A 9,973-nucleotide genomic window follows, 5' to 3' on the forward strand; every position below is an offset into this window, starting at 1 on the left:
AGAAAATGTCAAGGCAACCCTATGTTCAAGCTATAGCATAAGTACTGCTTTTAGTGATATCTGTAGTGAAAATCAGGAATAAAGGGCATAATTAAATAATTTTAAAAGAGTAAAGTTTAATCAGAAGAGAAGCGTATGCTAAATGTGTGGAAACTTTGGTTGCTGTAAAGATTGACATAATAAAAAAGCCAAACAGTTTGCATCAGGACAACAGGACCTCTCAAGAATCTGCAAAATCCTTATCTTCACAGACACAAGATTGCAAAAGAGAAAGATTTTGTTTTAAGAAAAGAGTCTCAATACTTACTTGGCAGGGGAGATACCATGATCATGAGAGTGGTTTTCCCAGGGCGAGGCTTATCCATTTCAGTCGGGATATGCTGACCCCTGCAATTTCCCCAAATGTGGGAAACTGGAGTGCATAATTTGTGGTAGTTGCGGACTTTATTCATGCTTTCCCCTTAAAAATAAATTAAATAAATAAAAGAAAAGAGTCTCAAAGCATCTTGTCTAAGAAGGTCCACCTAGAAAATCAGATGTTTAGGATTTGGTTCACAGTGCTTAGCCATCCTCACACTCAGTGGCCTCTGCAGCCATGATACAAAGTGGCCTGGCTAACACTCCAGCTAGCAGCATATCTTGAGGTCATGCATGTAGTGTTGGTTTTATGGACATAGAGAATGTGAAAGCTGTTCTACCATGGAAGCTCCCATCCAGATTTTGGAAGAAGGCCTGTGGAATGTTTTATATGTAAGTGTTAAACCAAAGCCCATGTGCTCAAAGGTTGGATTTTAGGAGGTAAATACATCAAGGAAGTGATATACATTGAATTAGTCCACTGATGGTTTATAGCTAAATGCGATGTGGGGAAGAGGTGAGTCATTGGGGTGTGGTCTTGAAAGGTATATCTCCCTCCTTCCTTCCTTGATTGCTCTCTGCTTCCTGCCTGTCATGCTATGAGCAGTTCTTTGCCATGCCGCCCTGCCTTGGAGCCAGCTGAAAATCATCTGAAACATCTACAGACAATAAGGCAAATTAAACTTATCCTCCTTTAAACTGTGAGTGTAAGGTATCATTTCTTAGTAATGGGAAGACTAAGATAGTCTGGGAAGCCTGGCAGTATGGCCTAAGGAGAGTGCCTGAAACTGTGGGAGTGGAGTCTAAAAATAAAGTGGATATCCAAAGAAATTGGAGAAACTAGAATGAGTAATATCTGAGCAAAGCTGCAGGCAGTGATGGGAGTTTCTCTAAGACAGAAATCATGAAGGGCTACAAACAACAATGCTATAAGGGCAAGGGTGATCTTGATCTTTGGAGTTCACATCTTTTAAAAAGTTGCCCTGCTTGCTGGACACAGAATTTCAGGATTTAACATTTTCCCTGCTGGGTTATGATGATTCTTTCATCCCATTTTTATTTATCCTTCTATTTCTCCCTTTTGGAAGGTGGATGTATACCCTGCACCATTGCAAGTTGGCAGTGTCTAAATAGACTTTTCTAAATTATTTTTAAAGAGACTCACAGCTAAGTGTTTGCCTTTAGTCTCAGCGAAGATTTGGATTTGGGCTATTCAGCAGTGCTGGAACAGTTTAAACATTGGTGAGTCTTAGAGATGAAATAAATACATTGTGCATAAAGAGATTTGCATATTTTGGGTGCCATGCAGTCTGTGGTATGGCTGTGATGTGAATATGCCCACAAATTCTCATCCACCTAAAGGTTGAACATTTTGAAAGTTGTTGGATCATAGGGGTGCTGAATTCAGCTGCTGATTACTCTGTTGGGCAGTGGAATCTGCTCAGAAAAGGAAGGTCACTGGGGGTATGACCTAGAAGGATGTAGCTTCCTCCCTGGCTCTTTCTTTTTCTCTTTGCTTCCTGGCTGTGATCAGGTGAGCAGGTTTCCTCAGCTCAGACCCTTCACCCATACCATTTCTATATTGAACCTAGTTGACCATGGACTCGAAGCGTGAGCCAAAATAAAACTCTCCTCCTTTAAATCACAAGTGTCAGGTATTTTGTCCCAGGGAGGAAGAAAGTGACTAGGACATACCATTATACAGAATTTTTTATTGCTTTAATAGCCTGTGTTGCACCTAGTCAACCCTCTCATTCCTAAATCTCAGAAGCCTCTGTAAGATTATTATGTCCAAAGTTATGCTTTTTTACAATGTACTGTAATATATTTGAAATCATAACACTAACTCTTTCAAATTGTCTTATCTTACATATTAATATATATTTAGGTTGCCTCCTTTTCTTTACAAGGATTGATAGCTCTTTCTTTTTAACATTATCTAATATTCCACTCTCTGGATTACTAAAGTTGATTTATCTGCTTGACCTAGCAGAGGACATCTTGATTTCTTCCAAGTTCTGGCAATTATGAATAAATGTCCTGTATCATGAGAAAATTTTTGTGCAGGCATAAGTTTTCAAGTCTTTTGCATGAATACTGAGGAGTTTCATTGCTGGATTATATGGTAATGTAGTGTTCAGTTTTGTAAGAAATCATCAAACTGTCTTCCAAAATGGTCATAGAATTTTGCATAGAATTCCCAACAGCAGTGATTGAGAGCTCCTGTTCATTACATCATCACCAACACTCGGTACTGTCAATGTTCCAGATTTTGGCTATTCTAGTGAGTATGTAGTTATATCCAATTATAGTTTAAATTTGATTTTTTCCAGGAACGAATATGGAGCACCTTTTCATATGCCTGCTCAGCATTTGTATCCTTTCTTTGATGTACTATCTATTAAGTTCTACGGCCTTTTTTGTAAATCATGTTGTTTGACTTTCTTACGGTTCAGTTTAAAAAGTTACTAGAATAATTTAGATTGTAATCCTTTCCCTCTTATTTCTTTGCAATTTTTTTTCAAATTCCATGGCTTATTTTTAATTTAACTTGGCACTGCCTTTGTCAAAGCAGATGTTTTCATCTTAATGAAGTACAGCTTATCAATTATTTCATTCATTCATTTTGCCTCTGATGCCCTATCTAAAAATGTATTGAAGTATCCAGTGTCAACTAAGTTATTTAATGAAAATATAATAGTAAGTATTTGTTTTCTTAATATCATAGGGGTCTGTTGAAATTTCAAATAAGCAAAGAGGTCACCAGTAACCTGCATCTTGGAAGTAATATCTCCTAGTCATGACGGATTTTGATCTGGGTGCTGACAAATGCCAATATGAAAAATCCTATAACAGTTATAGTGGCCCATGCCTATAATCAGAGCACTGTGGGAGAATGATGCAGAAGGCTCATAAATTGGAGCCTAGCCCAGGTAACTTATCTACCTAGTGAGATCCAATCTCAAGAATGGGAAGATGGGGGTATATCACAGTCTGAAGGTCCTCGGTTCTATCCCCTGTGCCACAAACAAAACAAAATAAAACAACAGTCCTGCCAGGAGTGGTGGCACACGTCTGTAATCCCAGCACTCAGGAGGCTGAGGCAGAAGGATCACTGTGAGTTCGAGACCAGCCTGGGCTACATAGTGAGTTCCAGGTCAGTCTCAACTAGAGTGAGACCCTTTCTCAATCCCCCCCAAAAAACAGTCCTAGATTTTCCCATGAGGTTGTATATGAGATATTTATTATATATTGCCTTGGTAGTTACCAGATTTCCAATCAAAACTGAATCTTTTTATGTCTCTCAGTTTTATTGTTAATGATACAATTTACATTGTTAATTATATTATTTACAATTCAACACTTTGAACTTCAAATAAAATCAATAATATAACAATATGACACATGTATTTTCACCTTGATTTACAAATTTCATTACTTGATCCAACATGTAATAAATTCTTGCCATAAATTCATGAATTATACATCGTATATGAATAGGATGTAAAAGAGAATAAAACCTGCCATTAAATATTATTTGTAGTTTGCCTTTCCATCATTGTATTTAATTCAGGAATATTATCAGCTTATCATTGTATGTGCTTATCATATGAATATATTACCAGTTTTAATAATTTCCATTTGTAGGTAATACTATATTTGTAAAAGATTAAAAAAATTTTTAACATGTTAAATATTTGTAGAAAATAAACTGAGCAGTATTATGTAAAACAAGCACTTTTGTGATTATCAATTTATCAAAATAACTTTAAAAATAATTATAGCACGATAATTTGTAATTGGACCATCACTATTTCAACTGAAAAGTTATCCTACATTTAAAATACATCTATTCATATTTTTATGGGTAATGTCAAAAAAGTGGGGATTTTTATGATATATAAGGAATCGTAAATATCATGAATCTATAGAAACAGAAATGAAATCAAAATATATTACTTTGGTTTCTGAAAAAAATCCCTTTGATTTCTAGAATATTGACAGTATTTCAATTGTGTGATAGGTTCAGGTCTCATTTTGAAGCCTCAAAATTGTTACAAACAATCATTATTCTTTTTCTTTACTGATCCCAGACAGAAATCAAAGTTTATCTGTAAAAGAATAGGAAACATTCTCACTCTTGCGAAAGTCAGATGTCAGAATGATTGATTTTCTTACAATGTATTAGATTAGAATTTCTCAAACTGTAGTGTGTATAAAAATCACCTACAGAGCTTTCTAGTAAGAGAATCTGTTGAGTCTGTCTTGTGGAATTCTGATTCATTCAATCTGGCTGGGGCCTAGGGAACTGCAGTTTTAAACTAGTAGGAAACATAATCAAGTTATCATGCGGTGCCAATGAAAAATTCACAATATTTTTGTGACAGATATTTAAAGATAGCAGAAATTATGAGCGTTTTACTATCTGTAGTTATAGAATTTTTAAAATGATGTTTCCTGATAATCAAGAATTGTTAGTTACTTTCTTTTGTTATTTGTAATCTAACATATAGTATTCAAGGATGTCTTGTTCAGACTTCCTAATAAACCATTAATAAAGTCAAGAAAAGTAAAACAATTTCCCTTTTTACAATACATCTCAAGATTGTTATAGTTTTCCAAAATGTTAATTTGGTTGATTAATGAAAATGTAAAATGTGCCCTGTTGCTAAATATACCACATATAGCAATAAGCACTAATATTTTTGAACACTTAATAAATGATAGTCTTTGTTCTAGGTATTTTTCTATGCATAAATTTATCTAACAGATAGAAAAGCAGTTATGAGTTAAATGCTGTAATTATTCCCATTTCACAACCAGGGGATTTTGTATACAAAGATTAAATCACTTGCCCAAGATTACAAATACAGTAAGCTATAGTAGCCATGTAGTAACTTCAGAGCTATCAGTGACTACAAGGTTTAAATAGGATATCTATATGAGAATTTCAATCTTTTAATTTGTCCTTATAAGCTCCTCATTTTTATGAGTTATTATTTTGTGAGATAATATAGAGAGAATTAAAAGGATTATTATTTCTAAAAAATTAGTCCATAATGTTATAACTGTGATTAAATAACGCATGCACTGAAATCTTGTATGAACTTGAAAGCTCTATTTGACTCTAGACAAATTCTCCATTTTTATCAGTGTTTTACTTATGACTTCTGTATCATTCATAGAAAAATAAGAAAGATTTTATATTACTAATTCACAATCTGTAAATTCACTTGTAGAGTTATGCAAATGTAGTGTAATTCACTTTGAATTTCAAAGGTCATAAGTATAAATCTGATTAAATATACAGTACATGGAAATTCATCTTTATTTTAAATTATACTACAGTAACAGACTGGTTCTTCTTAAAACCAGTTAAAACACAAAACAGCAAAGCTGATTCAAGTAAATCATGCTTCTTAAAATTGATAAAGTTCAGAAAATAGCATTTAGAATTACAACAGTTATTGCATCAGCAAAAGGATGTTTAGACATTTAGGTAGTCAAAGGAAATTAAGGATAGGAATCTTATTTTTTACAAAAGTATTACTTATAATATTTGAGTAAAAAAGCAGAATATGATGACAAATAAATTCATTTAAATAAAAATCCAGGGGCACATTTATATCTAGTACTATTTGACATACCTAAAAGGAAAACAATAGTTCCCCCTGAATTTACAGTGAGATTTAGTTTTAAGTATATGCATGAACAGTAAGAGCCAGTGTTCTTACTAAACTTTTAAATTATAATTCAGTATTAATAACTTCTAAGGCACAATGAAATTTTTAAAACATTAATGATTAATATATTTTGTGCCTTACTAATAATAATATTTTATGATATTTGTATGTTTTCTATGTTCTTTCTTGCATCATTTTGAATAGGAAGTGCACATGAGGGCAACTGAAGGCAATATCAGATTAAGAGAAGATGTCAGTAGTCACTCATATGTATGAATAATGAATGAATAAGAAAAAGGACAAAAGTAAGTTCCTAAAATGTTATTTGAAAGACATTTAAGAATCATTGAAAATTTTAAATCAAAGAGATTACATGCTGCAAAAGACAGTTGAGGAAATTAAATTACTTAGATTTTATGAATTTTAAGAAAAATATGCCTTTTTGAGAGTAAGCTTGTCATTTAGCCATTTGAAATATTTTTATCATTTCTGAGCATAGACCTTGGCACAGAGCATGTCCTGAATGATTAACAAATTGTTGAACAAATTTATGAGACCTGTGTCTATGTGAGATAAATCTGGTACTAGCAGTATCTAGGAAAAAATTATACTATTTGTGGTCAAATTTCAAATTGTTTGGACACCTTTTAGGGTCTCATTTTTATTATTATGCCTATCATTTACCACTTACCATTAAGAAGACATATACCATAAAAGTAAGAGCAGGTAAAATGACAAACTTTTAAAAATTATTTGAATATGTGTATCTATGAACATGTTAATGTAATGTGACTGGGAATGGAAGATGCAGATAACCATACAACGGTTGGCAGAAAAATTCTCATAATTATTTTCATTCTACCTTGCTTGAACCCCATATTAAAACAAATAAATGTACTATAGAGCATTATTATAATTTATTGAAAAGTAGATTAACAATGAAGAAGGGTTCCTATTTCCTCACACCCCTGCCAACATATAAGGATCAAAATGTATAATTGATATTGTGTAATAGGAAAAAATGATCTAAAGGTGTAGGGGAAGTGGGAGGAGTACGGGAAAGGTAAGAAGGGAAAAGAAAAAAACAAGAGAACAGGAAAACAATGGAAACAAAGTCTTTGTAAATAGGAAAGAGTGGAGGGGGTGAAGGGAAGCCAGGAGAATGGGAAAAAAATAAATATTAAGATACTTCATGTTAAGGTGTAAGATCCCAATGATGAATGTAACTGTACTGTATACCTAAAATGTACCAATAAAGAAAAAACATAGAGTAATGATATGTCATAGAAGTAAATGAAGATTTGGACAAATGTCTCACCTCCTCACATTTACTTTCCATATAAGTGTGTCAAACTTGCTTCAATTTACAAGTCAATTATGAATTGAATGTTACTCTAAAAATTCATTGGTTATAAACATATAGCAACTGTGCATACTGACATCACTGTGTTAGGAGGTGGAGCCTAATGGTAGATGTTTAGGTCTTGAAGGTGCCACATACATGAATTGACTAGTCCTGCTATAAAAGGGGATTGCAGAGTATGTTTATTATTGTATTACCGTTGTACCTTTTACCAATATAGAAGGATGAAGAAGAAGGCCCCAAACAGATACAGAAGCCTTGACCTTGGGTTTCTCAGCCTCCAAAACTTACAAATAAGTTTCTGTTTGTTTTCCATGATCCAGTCTGTAAAATTTCCTATAGTATCACAAAATGGACTCAGAATATTTGGGTACAGTAGCTGTTACAGCTTTTATTTAGGTGTAAAATCAAAGACTCATACTCTCATAGGTGAGGTGTTTGAAGCTGGCTGATTCTAGAGTGTGTGAATATAGGTTCATTGTGTGTGATAACTAAAGTCCACTGACTGGTTTAGCACAGTCCTGGGTGTGGATAATGGCAAGGCTCACCCTGGGTGGCAGTGGCAACAACCAATAATCTTATAGCCTGAAAGTGATAAAAGAGAAAGGGAGGCTTGATACTTGCTGCTTTCTGCTTGCCTTGGTATGAACTTTTCCTTTTCTGCCATGGCTCTCTGCCATGCTGTCCTCCCTTGGAGCCAGCTGAGTATGGACTGAAAGCTCGACAAACTGAGCTAAAATAAACCATTCCTCATTTAACTTTTTAGTGTCAGGTATTTTTTTCCCACAAAAATAATAGCTAAGATGGTAGCTAACAATGGTATGTAAGTTTGAGTAATGAATACTTAATCCACATAAATTAACATTGCATTTATCTTTCTATCCCTCGCATAGAAATGATATATCTGGGAATTGGGAAAATACTATTTCATAGGACATTGTGTGCTGTATGTGCACATGAAAATGGGCAAAAAATAAATGGAAAGAAATTAAATGAACCAATTAAAATGAAGGCAATCAGGACATTTAAAGACATGGATTTTTAAATGCTTAAATAATTAATAATATGGTTTTATAGGAGACCCATGTGAAATTGATGGAAATAAATGCATAGATAGAAAACTGTGCAAATATAAACCAAAAGTTTTTATATAATTAAATTACACAAAAGCATTTAAAAAATTGAGTGCTTAAAGGAAAGTTTGTGTATTTGATTAAAATGTGTGTTCCACACTTTTGAGCGGAATTTTCTATATATTTATAACATTTGTATACTTATTTTCTCATTAAATTTCTTCTGTTCATATATCAGGACATTTAAAGACATGGATTTTTAAATGCTTAAATAATTAATAATATGGTTTTATAGGAGACCCATGTGAAATTGATGGAAATAAATGCATAGATAGAAAACTGTGCAAATATAAACCAAAAGTTTTTATATAATTAAATTACACAAAAGCATTTAAAAAATTGAGTGCTTAAAGGAAAGTTTGTGTATTTGATTAAAATGTGTGTTCCACACTTTTGAGCGGAATTTTCTATATATTTATAACATTTGTATACTTATTTTCTCATTAAATTTCTACTCTGTTCATATATAAAATGTGATATTTAAGTAGAGAACTAATTTTGTAAAATAGTCTAGTCCTCTATTTAATAGTGTCTGTTTTACTACACATACCTCGGAGCCCCATTATGAGATATACATATTTTTTTCAATGTTTGTATCTACATAGTAAACTAAACTTTTTCAATGTAAAATACAATGCTTTGATTCTTGTATTAATATAGGTTGAGCATCTATTTTTCAATTTAAAGTGAATTTATTGGTACATTCTAGGTAGATAGTACAGTTATATTCATTACTGGGATCTTGTACCTTTACATGCCAGATCTTAGCTCTCATTTTTTCACCCTTGTCCCCAACCTCCCTTCACCCCCTCCTCCCCTCTCCACCTTCAAACACTTTAATTACATGTTTACATTTTCTCATATTTTTTTCCTTTTCCCTTATTCCCCTTTCCCTATCCTTCTCATTGGCCCTACACCTTTGGTGCTTTTCTTCCTATTTCACGATGCTAATTGTCCCATTAGGATCTTGAGTACTATTTTAGTTTTTCATACCAGAGAAACTATTCAGTATTTGCATATGTGTGACTTATTTATTTCACTTAGGACTATATCCACAAAATGTACCCATTTATGTATGAATGAATCTACTTTCTCATTTTTTATGGCTGTGTAGCATTCCATTTTATAGAAAAACAACATATTCTTTATCCAGTTTCCAACTGATGGACAGATGGGCTGTTTCCAAGTTTTAGTTATTACAAACTGTGCTGCTATAAACATGGGTGCACATATATCACTGTGGTATGATTCTTTAAATTCTTTTGGAAAGATACCCAGCAGAGGAATGGCTGGGTCAAATGGAACCTCTAATCCTAGTTATTTCAGGCATCTGCATATTGACTTCCATAGTGGTTGCACCAGTCTGCACTACCACCAACAGTGGAGAAGGGTTCCTTTCTCCCCACAACCACGCCAACATTTGTTATTGTATGTTT

At 33.3% G+C, this 9,973-nt stretch overlaps 1 non-coding gene across 1 annotated transcript; it reads left to right on the top strand.

The window, feature by feature from the left end:
* The first annotated feature begins 299 nt into the window (after positions 1-299).
* Positions 300-463, top strand: LOC117284883. The gene has a single exon (XR_004515951.1). It is a non-coding gene; the product is annotated as a U1 spliceosomal RNA (small nuclear RNA).
* The last annotated feature ends 9,510 nt before the right edge of the window (positions 464-9,973 follow it).

The sequence above is a fragment of the Fukomys damarensis genome, unplaced genomic scaffold (genome assembly GCF_012274545.1).
Source record: "Fukomys damarensis isolate Sample0158 unplaced genomic scaffold, DMR_v1.0_HiC HiC_scaffold_39, whole genome shotgun sequence".
Taxonomy (NCBI): domain Eukaryota; kingdom Metazoa; phylum Chordata; class Mammalia; order Rodentia; family Bathyergidae; genus Fukomys; species Fukomys damarensis.